The sequence below is a fragment of the Theropithecus gelada genome, chromosome 1 (genome assembly GCF_003255815.1).
Source record: "Theropithecus gelada isolate Dixy chromosome 1, Tgel_1.0, whole genome shotgun sequence".
Lineage (NCBI taxonomy): Eukaryota > Metazoa > Chordata > Mammalia > Primates > Cercopithecidae > Theropithecus > Theropithecus gelada.
The window spans coordinates 186,093,754-186,112,882 of NC_037668.1; the positions used below are offsets into that span (position 1 = coordinate 186,093,754).

Sequence of the window (19,129 nt, forward strand, 5' to 3'; positions counted from 1 at the left end):
TCTGGCAAGAATGCCTTTCAAAGCCAAACTCTGTCATCTCCTTAAATCTTTCCCAAACTGGCTCTTAATAAAATTAGTACTTCAATTAGTACTTTTCTGTTTCCTATAGTACTCTTTTCATTTTTTCCTTTTCTTTTTTTTTCTTTTTTAGACACAGGGTCTTGCTGTGTCACCCAGGCTGGAGTACAGTGGTGCAATCATGGTTCACTGTAGCCTGAAACGCTTGGGCTCAAGCGATCCACCTGCCTCAGCCTCCTGTGTTGCTAGAAATACAGGCATGTGCCACCATGTACAACTAATTTACCTTATTTTTTTAGAGACAGGTCTCTTTTGTTGCCCAGGCTGTTCTTCAAATCCTGGCCTCAAGCAATCCTCCTGCCTTGGCCTCCCAATGCACTGGGAATACAGGCATGAGCTACCATGGCTGGCCTCTGTTCATTTTCCATAGTTCTTATCATTATATACACATACACACATACATACATTATACATAATTCATTCATTCCATGAACATTCATTGAGCACTTAAGGCTCACAATCAAGTAAAGGAGATACACACATAAACAAATAGTATACAATATAATAAGTGCTATAATAGAGTTACAAATAGCATATATGTATCAGTCTTCCCACAAGGTTGTGTGGTCCTTAAGGACTCTATCTTCTTACTCATCTAGAGATCAACAGAACCTTCAATGAACAAATGAACAAATGACAGCATTAGAAGCTGTTATGAGCTCCATTTAAACAGAAAAAAATAAAGGAGAATCAAAGGCAGGTCTGCCAGTGGAAGGATGAGGTATGATGGGTCAACAGCAGTGTTAAGAAACATGATCTCAGAAGCAGAAGAGGCAGTTAAAGGGCCAGGCTGCAAAACCACTCATAAGAAAGAAAGAGGAACAATTAACATATTTATCACTATGGCAGTAAATGAGGGAGGAAAAAAGAAACTGAAAAAATATAAAATGAAAAGAAATGAAAAATAAGGAAATGAAATTCACATACTATTTTGCAAGTAGCCTGTAAGAATATATAGCAAAACAAACTACAAGGAACACACACAAAAAATTTGACCTGCTGATAACGGCAAAGAAAAGCGCTACAGGTAGTCACATAAGCTAAATATATGATGTCATGGAAATAATGGGAGCCATTTGATAAAAGTATGTCATCATTAACGTGCAATAAATCAGAAAACTGGAGTAAAAGATGATGCTACTGCTCTATCACCAAGTAAAAGCCTAATTATGATTACACTAAAAAAAAGTATAATAAATACACATAAATGCTACTGGATACTCATTTATGCACTCACTGACACGAACAGGGTGATTAACAGTTAAACTGGAATAATGAAACATTGCCATCTAGATTCATTGAAGAGCAGAAACTACTCAGAAGGAAAGACATTTCTCTCAGCCACCCACTCAAAGCAAACACTGACTACTAGGTCTATGGCTTCAACCTTAGAAAAAACGTTAGTGTTTCTTAAAAGGGAATAATGTACGTAGATCATTTGCAGAAATTACTAGAGGGGTACCACTGCTAATTATTAGCTACAACTTAGCAAACATATTTGCCTTGTTAAAAATTTTGTGCCTACTGGGGCCGGGTGCGGTGGCTCACACCTATAATCCCAACACTTTGGGAGGCCAAGGTGCGCAGATCATGAGGTCAGGAGATCGAGACCATCCTGGCTCACACAGTGAAACCCTGTCTCTACTAAAAATACAAAAAATTAACCGGGCATGGTGGCAGGCGCCTGTAGTCCCAGCTACTCGGGAGGCTGAGGCAGGAGAATGGCGTGAACCCAGGAGGCGGAGCTTGCAGTGAGCCGAGATCGCACCACTGCACTCCAGCCTGGCAACAGAGTGAGACTGTCCCAAAAATACACTCAGTGTACATTTAGACTCTTGACTCTTCAAGCAATTCCAATGTGGTTGCCATCCCCATTTCTCCACAACTCTCATTAAAATCACCAAAACCTCTTCATCTCCAAATCTAATGGGTATTTTCAATCCTCAATCTACTTGACCTTGACCTCCTGGCAGCTTCATTACAACTAACCATTCTCTAAAAACACTCTTTTCAGCCGGGTGCGGTGGCACGTGCCTGTAATCCCAGCTACTCAGGAGGCTGAGGCAGGAGAATCGCCTGAACCAGGGAGTTGGAGGTTCCAGTGAGCTGAGATCGCATCACTGCACTCCAGCCTGGGTGACACAGCGAGACTCCATCTCAAAAAAACAAAACAACAACAACAACAAAAAAACAGCACTCTTTTCCCTTGACTTCTATACACTACACTCCTTTCTCAGTCTCCTTTACTAGCTAGTCTTTCTCTATATGCCTTTTAAACCTTGAAGCTCAGAAGGATGTGACCAGCTTTTTTGCTTCTAACACTATACTCTCTTGCTGGGCAACCACACTCTTGCAAAAGGCTTTCAAAACCACCTACATGCCAATGACTACCAAAACACCAGATTTTACCTCTGATATCCTAACCCACATATCAAACTGCTTATTTAGAAATCTGAACGGCACATCAAACTCACCATCTCCAAATGCCAGCTCATGATTATCCCACAAAAAACAAATGAGGTATTCCTTATCTCAGTAATCTAGCTGCATAAACCAGAAACAACAACAAGAAAAGGTGACCTCAAGAAGAGATGACCATATGACCTGTAAGGTTCTTTTCTACTCTGAATTTATAATCTGTACTACCAGTTCTCAAAGTGTGGTTCATGGATCTTTGAGGGTCTCTCACACTCTTTCAGGAAGCGTCTTTGAAATCAAAACTATTTCCATAATAATATTAAGACTTTGTCTTTTTTATTCTCATTCTCTTATGAATGTATAATGGAGTTTTCCAAAGACCACATGACATATGATATCACAGCAGACTGAATGCAGACAGAAGCAGATATGAGAATCCAGATGTCTTCTATTAAACCAGACATTAAAAAGAGTTGAAAAACGTCAAACAATGCCACTCAGTGCTTTTTACTGTTGAGATACAGGTAGTTATTTTTCATTTAAAAATGTTAAGCCCAGGTGCAGTGGGTCAGGCCTGTAATCCCAGCGTTTTGGGAGGCCAAGATAGGAGGATTGTTTGAGTCCAAGAGTTCAAGACCAGCCTGAACAACATAGTGAGACCCAGTCTCTACAAAAAAAATTTATTTTAATTAGCCAGGTGTGGTGGCACGCACCTGTAGTCGCAGCTACTAAGAAGGTTGAGGTTGGAGGATCACTTGAGCCTTAAAGGTCAAGATTGCAGTGAGCTATGACTGCACTAATGCACTCCAGCCTGGGCAACGGGGTGAGACCCTGTCTTAAAAACAAAACAAGACAGGGCACAGTGGCTCATGCCTATAATCTCAGCACTTTGGGAGGTCAAGGCAGGCAGATCACCTGCGGTCAGAAGTTCGAGACCAGCCTGGCCAACATGGTGAAACCCAGTCTCTACTAAAAATACAAAAATTAGCCGGGTGTGGTGGCATGCGCCTGTAGTCCCAGCTACCTGGGAGGCTGAGGCAGGAGAATTGCTTAAACCCGGGAGGCAGAGGTTGCAATGAGCCAAGATTGCGCCACTGCACTTCAGCCTGGGTAACAGAGCAAGATTTTGTTTCAAAAAAAAAAGAAAACAACAGCAACAACAGAAAGTTATTATTTTAACATGCAATATGTTTATCATTATTTTAAATAAACAAGTACATTGAAAATTTCAAATATAGTAAACATCAATAGAGAAATCCCACATGAACAAAATCTTTTTGAGTCTTTCATAACTCAAGTGCATGAGGCGGTCTTAATACCAAAACATTTGCGAAACAATGATCTATACCTGTGGTGTGTATACACAAGTAAGATATAAGATGACATTGTGAAATAGCCAATTCTCAATTATCTTCTAACAGCAAATTTTTGTTTCACATGTATTGAGAGTGTTTTCATTCAATCACATAGTTTCATTTTGCTCAATATTTATTGGCCTCCTACTAAGTGCCAGGCATTAAGGGATAAAAGATGAAAAAAATGACTTCATTCTGGCTCTTAGAGAGAATATTTCCCATACTTTTGCTACATTTCAGTTCTCTCATCTATATCAGATCCTATATAACAATCATCTCTGCCTGAAAGGTTAAGAAAAAGACGAGTCTGCAATATTCCTACTATCTATCCTCAACATAAAATGGACAAATAGTAGATTTAGTAAGGACCAGCAGACAAAAAAGTGGAAAATACTCAGTTATAACTCAGATCTATTACACTGTTCCAAGTAAATTCCAGAATAACCAACACTCCCATAACATAGTCTAATATACCACTAACCTGAGAATTTAGCCTGACATGTTTCTACTTATAAAATATAAACCTCAACAACTACTTTTACAAAAACTGAGTGACTTACTATAATCCAGGAAATCCAGAAGATACTATGTAACATTAGTACTACTTTGGCCTTTGCAGCATAGGAGGCAGAGTAAGGATAAAAGAGAACACAATGCCCCACACTGATGAAACAGAGTTAAACTTCGTAAACAAGACACCCATAGATTTTTACTTTAGGAGAGCTGAGGGCAGCAAACAGGACCGGGAATAACCAAAAGAAGGGGGGAGCCCTAAAAATAGGCCTACACTTTTGCTTACTATCTAGTTATCCTGAGTACTTTTCTAAATTAATATCAAGGAATATATCTACAAAAAGGAGTCTTACAGTTTGCAAGTCAGGATTATTTTTTGCCTAAAAGTATAAAAGTTTCACTATAGAATTTTCCCTTATACATAAGAAAGTTAATATTGGTTAACTCCAAGGAGAGGAAGTGAGGGTCCAGGATAGGAAGTAGATTTTTCAGTGTATATATTTTTTATTTTTTATTTTTTTAAAGACAGGGTCTCATTATGTTGCCCAGGCTAGTCTTGTTGAATTCCTGGGCTCAAGCAATCCTCCCACTTCAGCCTCCCAAGCAGCTGGAATTACAGCACACACCACCACGCCCAGCTTCTCCTTCTGAATTCTTTTTTTAAAGCAGACACAATGATCACTTTTTGAGGAAAACTCCAAGGAAAAAAGAAATAATTTCTTTTTGCCTTTTTTAGAAACTGCTGTTAATTTTCCATCAACTCCGTTTCCATGTTGCTTAAGAGTCCATGCAAGAACAGCTTAAGACCATTCAGTGATTATTCCTACCCATTCAGTGGCCTGAGCAGTGGGAGCTGTAGATCAGTCTTCTGAGCACTCCAGTCTTTAGTAGGAAACTGCTGAATAGGCACAGAGGGCACCTGCATGCCCTCAGACCAGTCTGCAACCTCAGGCTGAGTAGTGTTAAACTCAGGTGCTGACATAGTCCATTCACCCTAAAATTCTTCCTTGGTCACAGCCTTTTCAGCAGCAGCCTGCTCTGCTTTTTCAGTCTCTTCAGGATCTCTGTAGAAGTAGAGATCAGGCATGACCTCCCACAGGTGTTCACGGGAAATGGTGCCACACACACACAGAACTTTCCGGGCCGGCACCCACCACATCAAACCCACTGAGTGAGCTCCCTTACTGCTGCATGGGATGGCAATGTCCACACAGCGCAAAGGAGAATCTGTGTTACACAGAGCAATGGTAGGTAGGTTAACCTAAGATGCTTCAGTGAGAGGCTGGTGGTCAAAGCACCACAAGCCGTGGCTCCCGGAAGGCTGCCTGGATCTGGTTAGTGAAGGTTCCAGGAGTAAAGTGGTCAGCAATTGGAGTGGCTCCAGTGGCAGCAGCAAACTTCAACACAGCCTTCTGGCCAGTATTTCTGGAGAATATGACGCTGACATCAGCAGGGTTTTCAAAGGTAACAATGGCATGAGCTGCCAGCAGAAGCTTCTTTCAGGTCCTCTTCAGATTTATGATGCAGATGCCATCACTTTTCCTTTTATAGATGTACTGTTCCATTTGGAAGTCAAGGCTGGTGCCACCTAAGTGGGTTCCTCCTGCGAGGAACTTAAGGACATCCTCCTCCTTCATTTGCAGGACATCTAGGCCTCTGGATATTGTAAACATTTCCCTTTAAGTTACAATGGGAATCCAGAACAACACTGTAGGCACCCCTCTCTGGGTAGCGCGGAAAGCAAGATCATTTTCAAAAGTCTCCTTCTACATTCAATAACTTAGTCACTGAGAGGCTGTTTAAGGAAATGGAAACAATTTTTCTTTCATTGGAAGCCTTTAATGACTCTTTAATGCAGTATATTTGCTTCCTCTTTATGAATCCATCCACAGAATTTTATCAATTCTCTTTACTCCTCTGTACTATTATTGACATATCTGTCTCTTACATAAAACTGTGGAGATAGTTTATTCCTCTAATTTTTTTTTTTTTTTGAGACAGAGTCTTGCTCTTGTTATCCAGGCTGGAGTGCAGTGGCGCAATCTCGGCTCACTGTAACCTCCACCTCCCGGGAACAAGTGATTCCCTTGCCTCAGCCTCCTTAGTAGCTGGGATTACAGGCACGCACCACCACGCCCAACTAATTTTTGTATTTTTAATAGAGATGGGGTTTCGCCATGTTGGCCAGGCTGGTCCGGATCTCCTGACCTCAGGTGATGCACCTGCCTTGGCCTCTCAAAGTGCTGGGATTATAGGCATGAGCCACCACACCTGGCCTTATTCCTCTTTATATCCCTAGTTCATGCACAGTATATAGCCACACTGAGTGCTCCAGACCTGTTTGCCAAATGACATTGATAAGTCTCAGAATCCAATTCTTAAAAGCAAACAGGCACAAATACACATATGAAGCCAGGTATTTTATACAACATGAAAAGGTTAGACATTCCTAAACAGAAAATATCTTACATGGTAACACTTAAAAAAAATAAGTATACATATGCATATATATTTTATATTTTAAAACAATCTCAAAATTAAAAAGAAATTATTTCATAAAATATTTTCACTTTTAAAATTTAGACATGAAATCATGAACGAAATGAAGCCAGTAGGGCTCGGTGGCTCACAACTGTAATACCAGCACTTTGGGAGGTCGAGGCAGGCAGATCACCTGGGTCAGGAGTTTGAGACCACCAGCCTGGCCAACATGGTGAAACCCCGTCTCTATTAAAAATACAAAAATTGGCTGGACGTGGTGGTGCATGTCTGTAATCCCAGCTACTTGGAAGGCTGAGACAGAACTGCTTGAACCTGGAAGGAGGAGGTTGCAGTGAGCCAAGATCGCGTTACTGTACTCCCGCCCAGGCGACAGAGTGAGACTCAGTTTCAAAAAAAAAAAAGAAAAGATGGCCGGGCGCGGTGGCTCAAGCCTGTAATCCCAGCACTTTGGGAGGCCGAGGCGGGTGGATCACGAGGTCAGGAGATCGAGACTATCCTGGCTAACATGGTGAAACCCCGTCTCTACTAAAAATACAAAAAACTAGCCGGGCGTGGTGGCGGGCGCCTGTAGTCTCAGCTACTTGAGAGGCTGAGGCGGGAGAATGGCGTGAACCCGGGAGGCGGAGCTTGCAGTGAGCCGAGATCATGCCACTGCACTCCAGCCTGGGAGACACAGCGAGACTCCGTCTCAAAAAAAAAAAAAAAAAGAAAAGAAAAGAAAAGAAACCTATTAAGTTATGGCCAGTGCTATTACTATTACTCATCAATGATTTTTAGATCTAGTTTTTAAAAAGGAAGGTGCCACAATTCCAGAAACAACTTCTACAAGCCCACTAACAACAACAAAAACTATAAATGGCTTTTTAAAAAATCACCAAAACCCAAACTAATCAAAGATCAATCAGATTTTCTCTTTGGAAAAATATCCTTCTATTTATACAAAGGTCTTCTTTACATCATTATTGCTCTATAACATTTAATAACTTATCATACAAAAATGTAGCAACTACACACATTTTCAGAGATGATCTATTGTATAAAGGGTAGTCTAAGGAGGTTCTCTGAACCTATTCTGGTTTGGAAGCTGACTGATTCATGAACTGTTCTCTGCTCAATCAAATTCTGTTAAATTTAATTTGTCTAAGGTTTTTATTTTAATAGATGGTGTCAGAAGTGGGATCCAAACTAAAGCTTCTAGCAACTCCCAGGAACACCAAATGACAAAGCAAGGTACCCACTGGACTCATTTTGTCCACTGCTCTCTCAAAGCAGCTGGAGATTGTGGGTAAGTTCTCTCTCAGATTCTGAAGCTCCATGGGTATGCATTTGAGCTATCCGAGTTTGAGCAAATTTCTGATCCAAACTAGGTTTGGAAGTTACAACAGAAACTGGACTGGGTCCAGGATCCAACTGTATCTAACTGTCGTGGATCTAGTTAAAGGCCTCAGAATGTCTGGCTGGTTTAGACAGAAATTAGTTTAAATGGTAATACTGAAGGGGGTAGCAATTTCAGCTTTCAGAAATTTGCAAAGATTTGTGTGTTCTAGCCCCCTTTATTTCTTTTTTCTTGCATGCTTAGAGAGGGAAAAATCATTAGCTAAGTTGACCAAGGGGATCCGAGAGCCAAAGCCACTATTCAAGGTAAAAATGGGATCCTTATTTCTAAGACCTGAGTACTATACCTTCCAGCTTATACATGCAGTATTGTTAGGTCCCAGAAGCAGCAAATGTTTACAAAAATGGTGAAATCTTACTTAAGGTAATTTAAAATCACAACGGTACATTCCAAATAACACTGTACTTTAAGAAGTACATTTGAAAATGAGGGCTCCCAAATCAGTTTCATCTAGGGATGCCTGTTGGTGTACAGAAGCTTTTAAAAAGATTTCAATATTGTTATTGCTTTTTAAAAAAAGACTGTTTGTAGAAGGCAAATAAAAAGCTTAAGCAACTAAATGATAAGAAAAATTAAATCTGCTAACCTTTCGGCTCTGTTATTAGTCTTCCCTGAAGGTGAAAAGAAAGTTATCCTAGATAGTGTTTATAAAAGGTAGACTGTCAGGTAAAGTAAGCTTCCTCCTTTTTCAGATCTATTCACGCTGAGTCCAGGTACAGAGGCGGCTTTCTTTGCCCTATTCCTTAATGGGCTCCATCCTGAATTTAGTAATTTCACCTAAGAAATAGTAGCCAGGTTAAAAAGATCACCTGTAGGCTGAGCACGGTGGCTCATGCCTGTAATTCCAGCACTCTGGGAGGCCGAGGTGGGTGGATCACCTGAGGTCAGGAGTTCGAGACCAGCCTGGCCAACATGGCAAAACCCGTCTCTACTAAAAGTACAAAAAAAAATTAGCCAGGTGTGGTGGCAGGTGCCTGTAATCCCAGCTACTCAAGAGGCTGAGACAGGAGAACCGGGAGGTGGAGGTTGCAGTAAGCCAAGATTGCGCCACTGCACTCCATCCAGCCTGGGTGACAGGAGTCAGACTCCGTCTCAAAAAAAAAAGATCACCTGTGCAATTAAAATACACTTTTCTGGCATTTAGCTGGCTATTCTGAAATCCTTTTGTAAATGAAATTTACATCTATAAAGGAGATTTCCATTTGTAAATGTATATGTCTATATACATTAGAAACAGAACGTCAAAGTATAAAACTAACAAAGAAACTCTGGACTTAGACACTTGACCAAATGGACCTAACAGACTTCTACAGAATGCTGTACCTAAAAATCACAGAATATACACTCTCATCTACACATGGAACATTCTCTAAGATGGATCACAAGCTCAGTCATAAAGCAAGTCTCAATACATTCTCAAAAAATGAAATCATGTCAAGCATATTATCAGACTACAGTAGAATAAAATTAGAAATCGACACCAAAAGGAACTCTCAAAACCACAAATACATGGAAACTAAACAACTCACTCCTAACTAACTTTTGGTTAAACAACAAATTAAGGCAGAAATAAAAAAATTCTTCAAAACAAATGAAAATAGAAAAACAAACACACCAAAACCTCTGGGATACAGCAAAAGCAATGTTAAGGGGAACGTTTATAGCACTAAATGCCTACATCAAAAAGAGTCAGATATCAAATTGACAACTTAATGTTGAACTTAAAGGAACCATAAAAACAAGAACAAACTAAACCCAAAGCTAGCAGAAAACAAAGAAGTAACTAAGATCAGAGCAGAACTAAATTAATTGATACCATTTTAAAAAAAAATACAAAGGATCAACAAAACAAAGTTAGTTCTTTGAAAGGATAAGCAAGATAGATAAACCTCTAGGTAAATTTAAAAAAAAAAAAAGTGAGAAGATCCTAAGAAGCATAATCAGAAATGACAAAGGTGACAGAACTCGTACCATAGAAACACAAAAGAGCCTCAGAGACTACTATGAACATCTTTATGCGCACTAAACTAGAAAAACCAGAGGAAATGGATAAATTCTTGGGAACACACAACCTCCCAAGACTGAACCAGGAAGAAGATGAAATCCTGAACAGATCAATAACGATTTACAAAATTGAATCAGTTATAAAAAAAAAAATCTACAAACCAAAAAAAGCCCTGGATCAGATGCATTCACAGCCAAATTATCCCAGACAAATGAAAAGCTGGTATCAATCTTACTATTCCAAAAGATCAAGTTTTGGAAACTATTTCCAAAACTAGTTTTGGAAACTATTCCAAAAGATCAAGATCACACTGAATGGACAAAAGTCAGAAGCATCCCATCCCCTCTATGAACTGAAACAAGACAAGGATGTCTACTCTTACGACTCCTATTCAACATAATACTGGAAGTCCTACCCATAGGAATCAGGCAGAAAATTAAAATTTAAAAACAAAGGCATCCATATAGGAAAAGAGAAACTCAAATTATCTCTGTTCAATCCTAAAGTCCTTCAAAAAACTCCTAGATCTAAGAAAAAGACCAGTAAAGTTTCAGGATGCAAAATCAACGTACAACAGTCAGTGGCATTTCTACACACCAATAATGTTCAAGCTGAGAATCAAATAAAAAATGCAATCCCATCTATAATAGCCACATGAAAAATAAAATACCCAGGAATAAACTTAACCAGGGAGGTGAAAGATTGCTCCAAGGGGAACTACAAAACACTAATGAAAGAAATAACAGATGACACAAACAAATGGAAAAACATTCCAGGCTCACAGATTGGAAGAATCAATATTTAAATGACCATACTGCCCAAAACAATCTAAAAATTCTATTCCCATCAAATAAGCAACATCATTTTTCACAAATTAGAAAAAACAATTCTAAGATTCATATGGAACCAAAAGAGCCTGAATAGCCAAGGAAAAAGAATACAGTGGCATCACATTACCCAACTTCAAACTATACTACAAGGCTATACTAACCAAAACAGCATGTTACCAATACAAAAACAGACACATGTATCAATGTAACAGAATAGAAAACCCAGAAATAAAGCCACACACCTATAACCGGCTGATCTTGAACAAAGCTGACAAAAGCAAAAATGGGGAAAGGATACCTATTCAATAAACGATGCTAAAAAAAAAAAAAAAAAAAAAAAACTCCAAAAAAACAAAAACAAAAGAAAACTGGCTAGCATATACAGAAGAATGAAACTGGACCCCTACCTTTCACCACATACAAAAATTAACTCAAGATGTATTAAAGACTTAAACATAAAACCTCAAACTATAAAGATCCTATTTTTAAAAAACCTAGAAAAAAACTCTTCTGCACATTGGCCTAGGCAAAGAATTTATGACTAAAACCTCAAAAGCAAATGCAACAAAACAAAAATTGATAAACAAGACTTAATTAAACTAAAAAGCTTCTGCACAGCAAAAGAACAAAGTAAAGAGGTAACCTAAAGAATGGGAAAACAATATTTGCAAACTGTACATGTGACAAAGGACTAAGATCCAGAATCTACAAGGAATCATAAACAAATGAACAAGAAAATAACAAATAACTCCATTAAAAAGTGAGCAACAGACACTGCTGGTGGGAATGTAAATTAGTTCAACCCCTGTGGAAAAGAGTATGGAGATTTCTCGAAGAACTTAGAACTATCATTAGACCCAGAATTCCCACTACTAGGTATCTACCCAAAGGAAAAGAAATCATTCTATCAAAAAGACACTACACTAGTATGTTTATCACAGCCCTATTCATAATAGCAAAGTCATGGAATCAACCTAAGTACCTATCAACAGTAGATTAGATAGGCTGGGAGCCTGTAATCCCAGCACTTTGGGAGGCTGAGGTGGGCAGATCACGAGGTCTGGAGTTCGAGATCAGCCTGACCAACATGGTGAAACCCATCTCTACTAAAAATACAAAAATCAGCCAGGCGTGGTGGTGCGCGCCTATAATCCCAACTACTCAGGAGGCTGAGGCAGGAGAATCGCTTGAACCCGGGAGGCAGAGGTTGCAGGGAGCCAAGATCAGGCCACTGTACTCCAGCCTGAGCGACAGAGCAAGACTCTGTCTCAAAAACAAAACAAAACAAAAAAACAAACCAAAAAAACCCCCAGTAGATTAGATAAAGAAAATGCGGTATGTATACACCATGGAATACTATGTAGCCATAAAAATGAATGAAATCATGTCCTTTGGAGCAACATGGATGCAGCTGGAGGCCATTACCCTAAGCAAATTAACGCAGAAACAGAAAATCAAGTATCACACGTTCTCACTTATAAATGGGGTCTAAACAATGAGTAAATAGAGACATAAAGATGAAAACAAGATACTGTGGATTCCAAAAGTGGGAAAGGGCCAGGCACGGGTGGCTCACGCCTATAATCCCAGCACCTTGGGAGGCCAAGGTGGGCAGATCACTTGAGCTCACAAGTTGATGACCAGCCTGGCCAACAGGATGAAACCCCACCTCTCCTAAAAATACAAAAAATTAGCCAGGTGTGGTGGCTGGTACCTGCAGTCCAAGCTACTCAGGAGGCTGAGGCAGGAGAATCGCTTAAACCTGGGAGGCGGAAGTTGCAATGAGCCTAGATCAAGCCATTGCACTCCAGCCTGGATGGCAGAGCAAGACTCCGTCTCAAAAAAAAAAAAAAAGCGCGAAGTCAGGGGTAAGGGGTAAAAGTTGAAAAACTACCTACTGGGTACTATGTTCACTATTTTAGTGATAGATTCAATAGAAGTCCAAACCTCAGCATGATGCAATATACCCATGTAACGAACCCGCACATGTATCCCCCCGAAACCCAAATCTAAAATAAAAGCTAAAGCGTAGTCTAACTTCATTTATAACTAATCAGAGAAACAAACCGTATTAAAGCTGGACATTAGAAGTCAACCATACTCATGTTTTCAAGTATGTCGTCATGACCCGTTAGCAGGTTAAAACAAAACAATATGGTGGACTGGAGCTAGCATTTTATTAATGGAACTAAATAGGATTGATTTGCAAATATCAGGTGTATTGAAATTAGTGAGGGCTTTATTTTATTTTATTTTTGAGACAGAGTCTCTCTGTTGCCCAGGCTGGTGTGCAGTGGCGCAATCTCAGCTCACTGCAACCTCTGCCTCCCAGGTTTAAGTGATTCTCCTGCCTTAGCCTACCGAGTAGCTGGGATTACAGGTGCACGCCACCACGCCAAGCTAATTTTTTTGTATTTTTAGTAGAGATGGTATTTCACCATGTTGGCCAGGCTGGTCTTGAACTCCTGACCTCAAGTGATCCGCCTACCTCGGCCTCTCAAAGTGCAGGGATTACAGGTATGAGCCACCATGCCTGGCCATGAGGGCTTTTTTTTTTTTTTTGAGACGGAGTCTCGCTCTGTCGCCCAGGCTGGAGTGCAGTGGCCGGATCTCAGCTCACTGCAAGCTCCGCCTCCCGGGTTCACGCCATTCTCCGGCCTCAGCCTCCCGAGTAGCTGGGACTACAGGCGCCCGCCACCTCGCCCGGCTAGTTTTTTGTATTTCTTAATAGAGACGGGGTTTCACCGTGTTAGCCAGGATGGTCTCGATCTCCTGACCTCGTGATCCGCCCGTCTCGGCCTCCCAAAGTGCTGGGATTACAGGCTTGAGCCACCGCGCCCGGCCGGCCATGAGGGCTTTTTAAAGTAAAACTTTAAAAAGTGAAACTTTTATTTCATTATATATATACACATACACATATAACACACGTCTGTTCGTTTTATTTAAAAAAATAAAAAATAAAGGTAAATGTAAAAAAATCAACCTCTGGGAACACAGAACATGGAAAATATATTTCTTACTGTAGGTGTCCTGGTCAAAAGTTTAAGAGGTTCCTAAACTTTCTCAGTTCACAGACCCCTCAGTATGCCAGTTTTTTTTTTTTTTTTTAAATCATGGAACCCCTAGGCCAAAAAAATACCTAACAGTTCCATTTATTAAGTAGTTAAGTTCACAACCTAATAAGTATTTTTAGCCTAACAACTTAATAGCAGTTCAAAAATATGTATAAATTAAAATAAATATTTTTATTACAAAATTACAACTACTTAATAAGATGTGTGTACCTACTAGACATTACACAAGTTCTCAAATCTTGAAATCATTTTGGACACCACCACCTTCATTTACTGCTCCAAACTGATTTTTGCATAGTACTTGCTTTTTATCACTGCAACCTCCCAAAACCTAGCGTTTGGAAGACACAGTGTCATCAAAAAAAAGGTAACACAATCTCTTGTGCAGTATCTCAAACTGGTAGTTTGAGCAGTGTCCTATAGATGTCAAATATCCCACAGCTATCCAATATTGCTGTTTCCCTTAAGATTTCTCAAATATCCCATAGTGTCCAGGTGAGTTACTATGGTGCTCCACAGTACAGCAGGTCCTCCATAGCATAGTTTCATTCAATGTCATTTCTTTACAATTTTGATTAGAAAAAAATTTTGATTCCCTACCAGGGCTATCAGGTATGAGTTTGCATGTTCTCCCCACATCCGTGTGGCTTTTCTCCGTATACTCCAGTTTCCTCCCATATCACAGAGGAGAACGCATTAGGTGAACTGACATGAATTGGCATGTCTAAATGGTCCCAGTCTGAGTGAGAAAGAGTGTGTGTCTGTGTGCGCGCGCGTGTGTGTGCGTGTGCGCGTCTGTGTGTAAATGCTACCTGCGATGGAATGGCAGCCTGTCTTGTGCCCTACTTGCCGGGACAGGTTCCAGCCCCCTGCCATCCTGATCTGAAATAAGTGGGTAAATAATTACCTTGACTTTTCTTAGTATTTCTTAAATGTATGTATAGGTCCCATTTATTTCAATGTTTAATATTAGAGGCATTTGGGGTCTTAGAAGTTGCAGTTTCCGAGAACTTATGGACAACATTAAGTGAGGACTTACTTCAGTGCACAGTTTAGGAATACTGGATTTAAGAAACACTGATCTAGCCTACGGCTTTACTTTGTAAATTAAGAAATAAGACTTAAGGTTACAAAGCTAGCAGAAAAACAAACACATTTATTAGGGATTTTCCTAAATTTCAACCTTCCACCAACAAAAGTATGTTTGTCTGTCTGTTTTGAGACAGAGTCTCACTCTGTCACCTAGGCTGGAGTGCAGTGGTATAATCTTGGCTCACTGCAACCTCTGCCTCTCAGGTTCAAGCGATTCTCCTGCCTCAGCCTCCCCAGTAGCTGGGATTACAGGCACCTGCCACCATGCCCAGCTAGTTTTTTATTTTTAGTAGAGGTGGGGTTTCCTTATGTTGGCCAAGCTGGTCTCAAACTCCTAATCTCAGGTGATCTGCCCGCCTCAGCCTCCCAAAGTGCTGGGATTATAGGCATGAGACACTGCACCCAACCAACAAAAGTTTTGTTTGTTTTGAGATGGAGTCTTGCTCTGTTGCCCAGGCTGGAGTGCAGTGGCACAGTCTTGGCTCGCTGCAACCTCCACCTCCCTGGTTCAAGCAATTCTCCTGCCTTGGCCTCCCGAGTAGATGGGATTACAGGCCTACTACCATGCCTTGCTAGTTTTCGTATTTTTAGAAAGAAACGGGTTTCACCATGTTGGCCAGACCGGTCTCAAACTCCTGACCTCAAGTGACCCACTCGCCTCGGCCTTTCTAAGAGCTGGAATTACAGGCGTGAGTCACCAAGTCCCGGCCCTTCCATTAACAAATGTTTTGACACAGGATCTAATTATGAGATACTCTGTTGATTAAATGTGTATATCTCTAAAAATCACATTCAAAATTACATTTGTAGCACTATTTAATAGAAGAAAAAATTTACTTCAATTTTTTTTAGAAAAAAGTTTCAAAAATTATGAAAGTAATTCTTATAATAAAACCATACAAAAATGTCTAAAGTAAAAAAGAAAAGTCATCCACTCCCTTAGGAAAAACACATGTTTAATGGTTTAATGTCTGTCCTTATAGCCCTTTTTTCTATTCACATGCAAAATGAAAACAAAACTACATTTATTTGTCTCTGTGTTTTTTAAATGAATCATATTCTACAGTATAGTGCAACTTACTTTTTCACTTAATTTTATATCATGAACATTCTTCCAAGTCAATACATAATAGTAACAGCAAACACGTGAGCTTATTAATGCTTACTTAGGGCATAAGTGTTAACTCATTTAATTCTCATGGTACCCCTGTAAGATGAGAACTACTAGTATATCCAATTTATAGCTGACTTTTAGTAATTCACCAAGAGTCACAGCTAGAAAGTGGTGCAGTTAGGTTTTGAACCCAGAAGGTCCACCGCATGGTCCCAGGAGCTGAAGGACATGCTCAGCCGCTGCTCATGAAGTAAATATAGATACCCTGAAACCTGTTAACAACTGCATAGTAATTCACAGCATAAATATACTAGACTTTTAACTATTAGCCTACCAACAGACATTTAGGACATTTTAAAATTATTTATAAAAGTTATTGACATCCTGGAATAATGCTAATATAAATATTATTAAAGAATTCCTGTGCTGTGTTAAAATTTATGTAAGATAAACTCCTAAGCAGGAAATGATTCTATCAAAGAATATATACACTTTTAATTTTGATAGGAAATGCCAAATTTCCTTCCAGAAGTTTGCTTCAATGGTATCAATTTATAGTCCCAATTACAAAGGAGAGGGTTCAGATTCATTAGTTAACATTTTTGATTCATAAAAAAAAAGGCCCATTTTGAGTTTTTAATTAATACTAAATAGACTGCCAGGTTGATCACAATTATGTTCTGATTTTACAATTATCTGACATATTAAACAAATGTAGACTTAGCAGCTGTGCAGTGGATTCTTCTCCCAGTTATGAAACCAACTATGCGTGAGATGTCACCCCTATACAACCCTCTGTTTTCTTATGTATAAAATATGGGAATTGGACTAGCTGGCCTTGAAGAATTTAAACTCCCAATGCTGAGATTAAGAAGTGACTTAAAAGCTATTACAAGCCTATAATTATAGTACTAGTATAACAGGTTAGGGTCTTCAAGTTTCTATTTCCTTTAAATTACCATAACTATTGCCAGAGCGCCCAGGCAAATCACTAAAATAGTAAATAAAGTTTCCACTTGCGGCATACTCCCAGTGGCTTTTTAATCCCAGGCTGTCATTCCCTTGCTACCTAGCAAATTTGAGCATATCTCTGGAATATATTCCCAAGAGGTGAGGTGTGCCTAGGAACTAAGAACTAGTCTTTTGTTTTGCATTTAAATATTATCCTGGGACCATTCTTTAGTCAATTTCTTCAACTAGTATTTGTTGACTATATTACCATATGCTAGGCACTGGGTGCATAGTAGTGATTAAAGGATCTCTGCCATTATGGAACTTACAGACCAGATGAGAAAGGCAAAGAATAACTCAAAATAACCACAAATGATAACAATGAACAACAACAACAAAAAAAAAAAATACAGAAAAAAATACTATGCAATCTGTTGTTTTTTTTTTAAACTATAACACTAAAATTTTTTGACATGGGAAAAGTCAATAAGGAAAACTATTTCAGTTTGCCTCACATTGCAAAAATAACAATCACAATTATACACAGAGAATTAACTTTTTAAATCATCAGTTGTCTCAACAATAAAATCATCAAGATATTACTACTTTTCAGTTATGTTACTGATCATGTGGCTTGAACGTTTGTTTTACATAACTAAGAGTATAAATGACTGGAAGAATAAAGAGGACAGAACTGAGTATCCAAACAAAGTGAAAGACAAGAAATGAACTACACTTTAAGAATCTTGTTCAAACAAAAAGTATATACGTAAAGAAGTAAAGTGATCCACTATAATTCATGACTTGTCAATAATTAACAAAATGTTATAAAAATACTAATGTTTTAAAAAAACTGGCGATTATCAGCATAAGGGGCAAGTGGCATGTAAAAAGGAATAAAAATAGAATAATTTTTTTATATTTTAAAATCATGCCAAATGCCAGAGTACCTATATTAATATTTACTTTAAAATAAAACTAATCCCAGATTATCTGCAGAAATGACAGGCATTCACATAAATGATCTTCCGTATGTGTCAGTTTCCACGACTGCAAAATAAGGATATCTGCCATACATACTTCACAAGATCACTGTGAAAACTAAACAAAATAATGTATATAGAAGCACACCAAAAAATGATGTCAGTTATTTTGGACAACTTCTTTTTTGCTCCCACTATAAATTATAGCAATTTAACAAATAAAATTGATTACAGCAGGACTTCATCTCCTTTCTTCTGCTCATGATATGGTAGAAGTGTTATAAAATGGGCAAAAGACTGACAATCAGAAGCAGAAGGAAAAAATCCAAAAACTTTATAACTCATAAATTGATTGCCCCACAGAAGGTTGGTTGTTTAAGTATTAACGCTCTTACATGACACACACACAGATTAATCTCAAAAAATCAAAGAAATTCGTTCACATATGTATGAAATTTTTTACAAATAGAACTTGCCATCTCTACATACACAAAGTTCTGCTACTGAGGATGAACAGAAGAGATACAGAGATGCGCATGTATTTATCCACACATATAATGTATTCTAGCTTGAAGTTTATTTTCAGATTACAGTATCTTAAATTTAATGCAATGACAGTTCAAATGATTCAGATTTATTTTATTACATTAAATGAAATTTGTCAATTTAGCACACCGAAACTAATTATTATATGCCCATGGCTTTGAAGCAACTTCCAGCATGGGTCGAACAACTAATCCCTCAAAGTCATAATTCCATGTCATTAGCAGTGCATTTCCTTGTTTAAAAACAATATTTTAAACTAACAGATTTTTAGA

General features: G+C 38.9%; 1 protein-coding gene across 2 annotated transcripts in view; it reads right to left on the reverse strand.

Annotated features, from left to right (window-relative positions):
- The window catches only part of CEP350 (centrosomal protein 350), a 166,567-nt gene that overhangs the window by 146,147 nt on the left and 1,291 nt on the right, over positions 1–19,129 (reverse strand). The gene's annotated exons all lie outside the window — the stretch shown is intronic.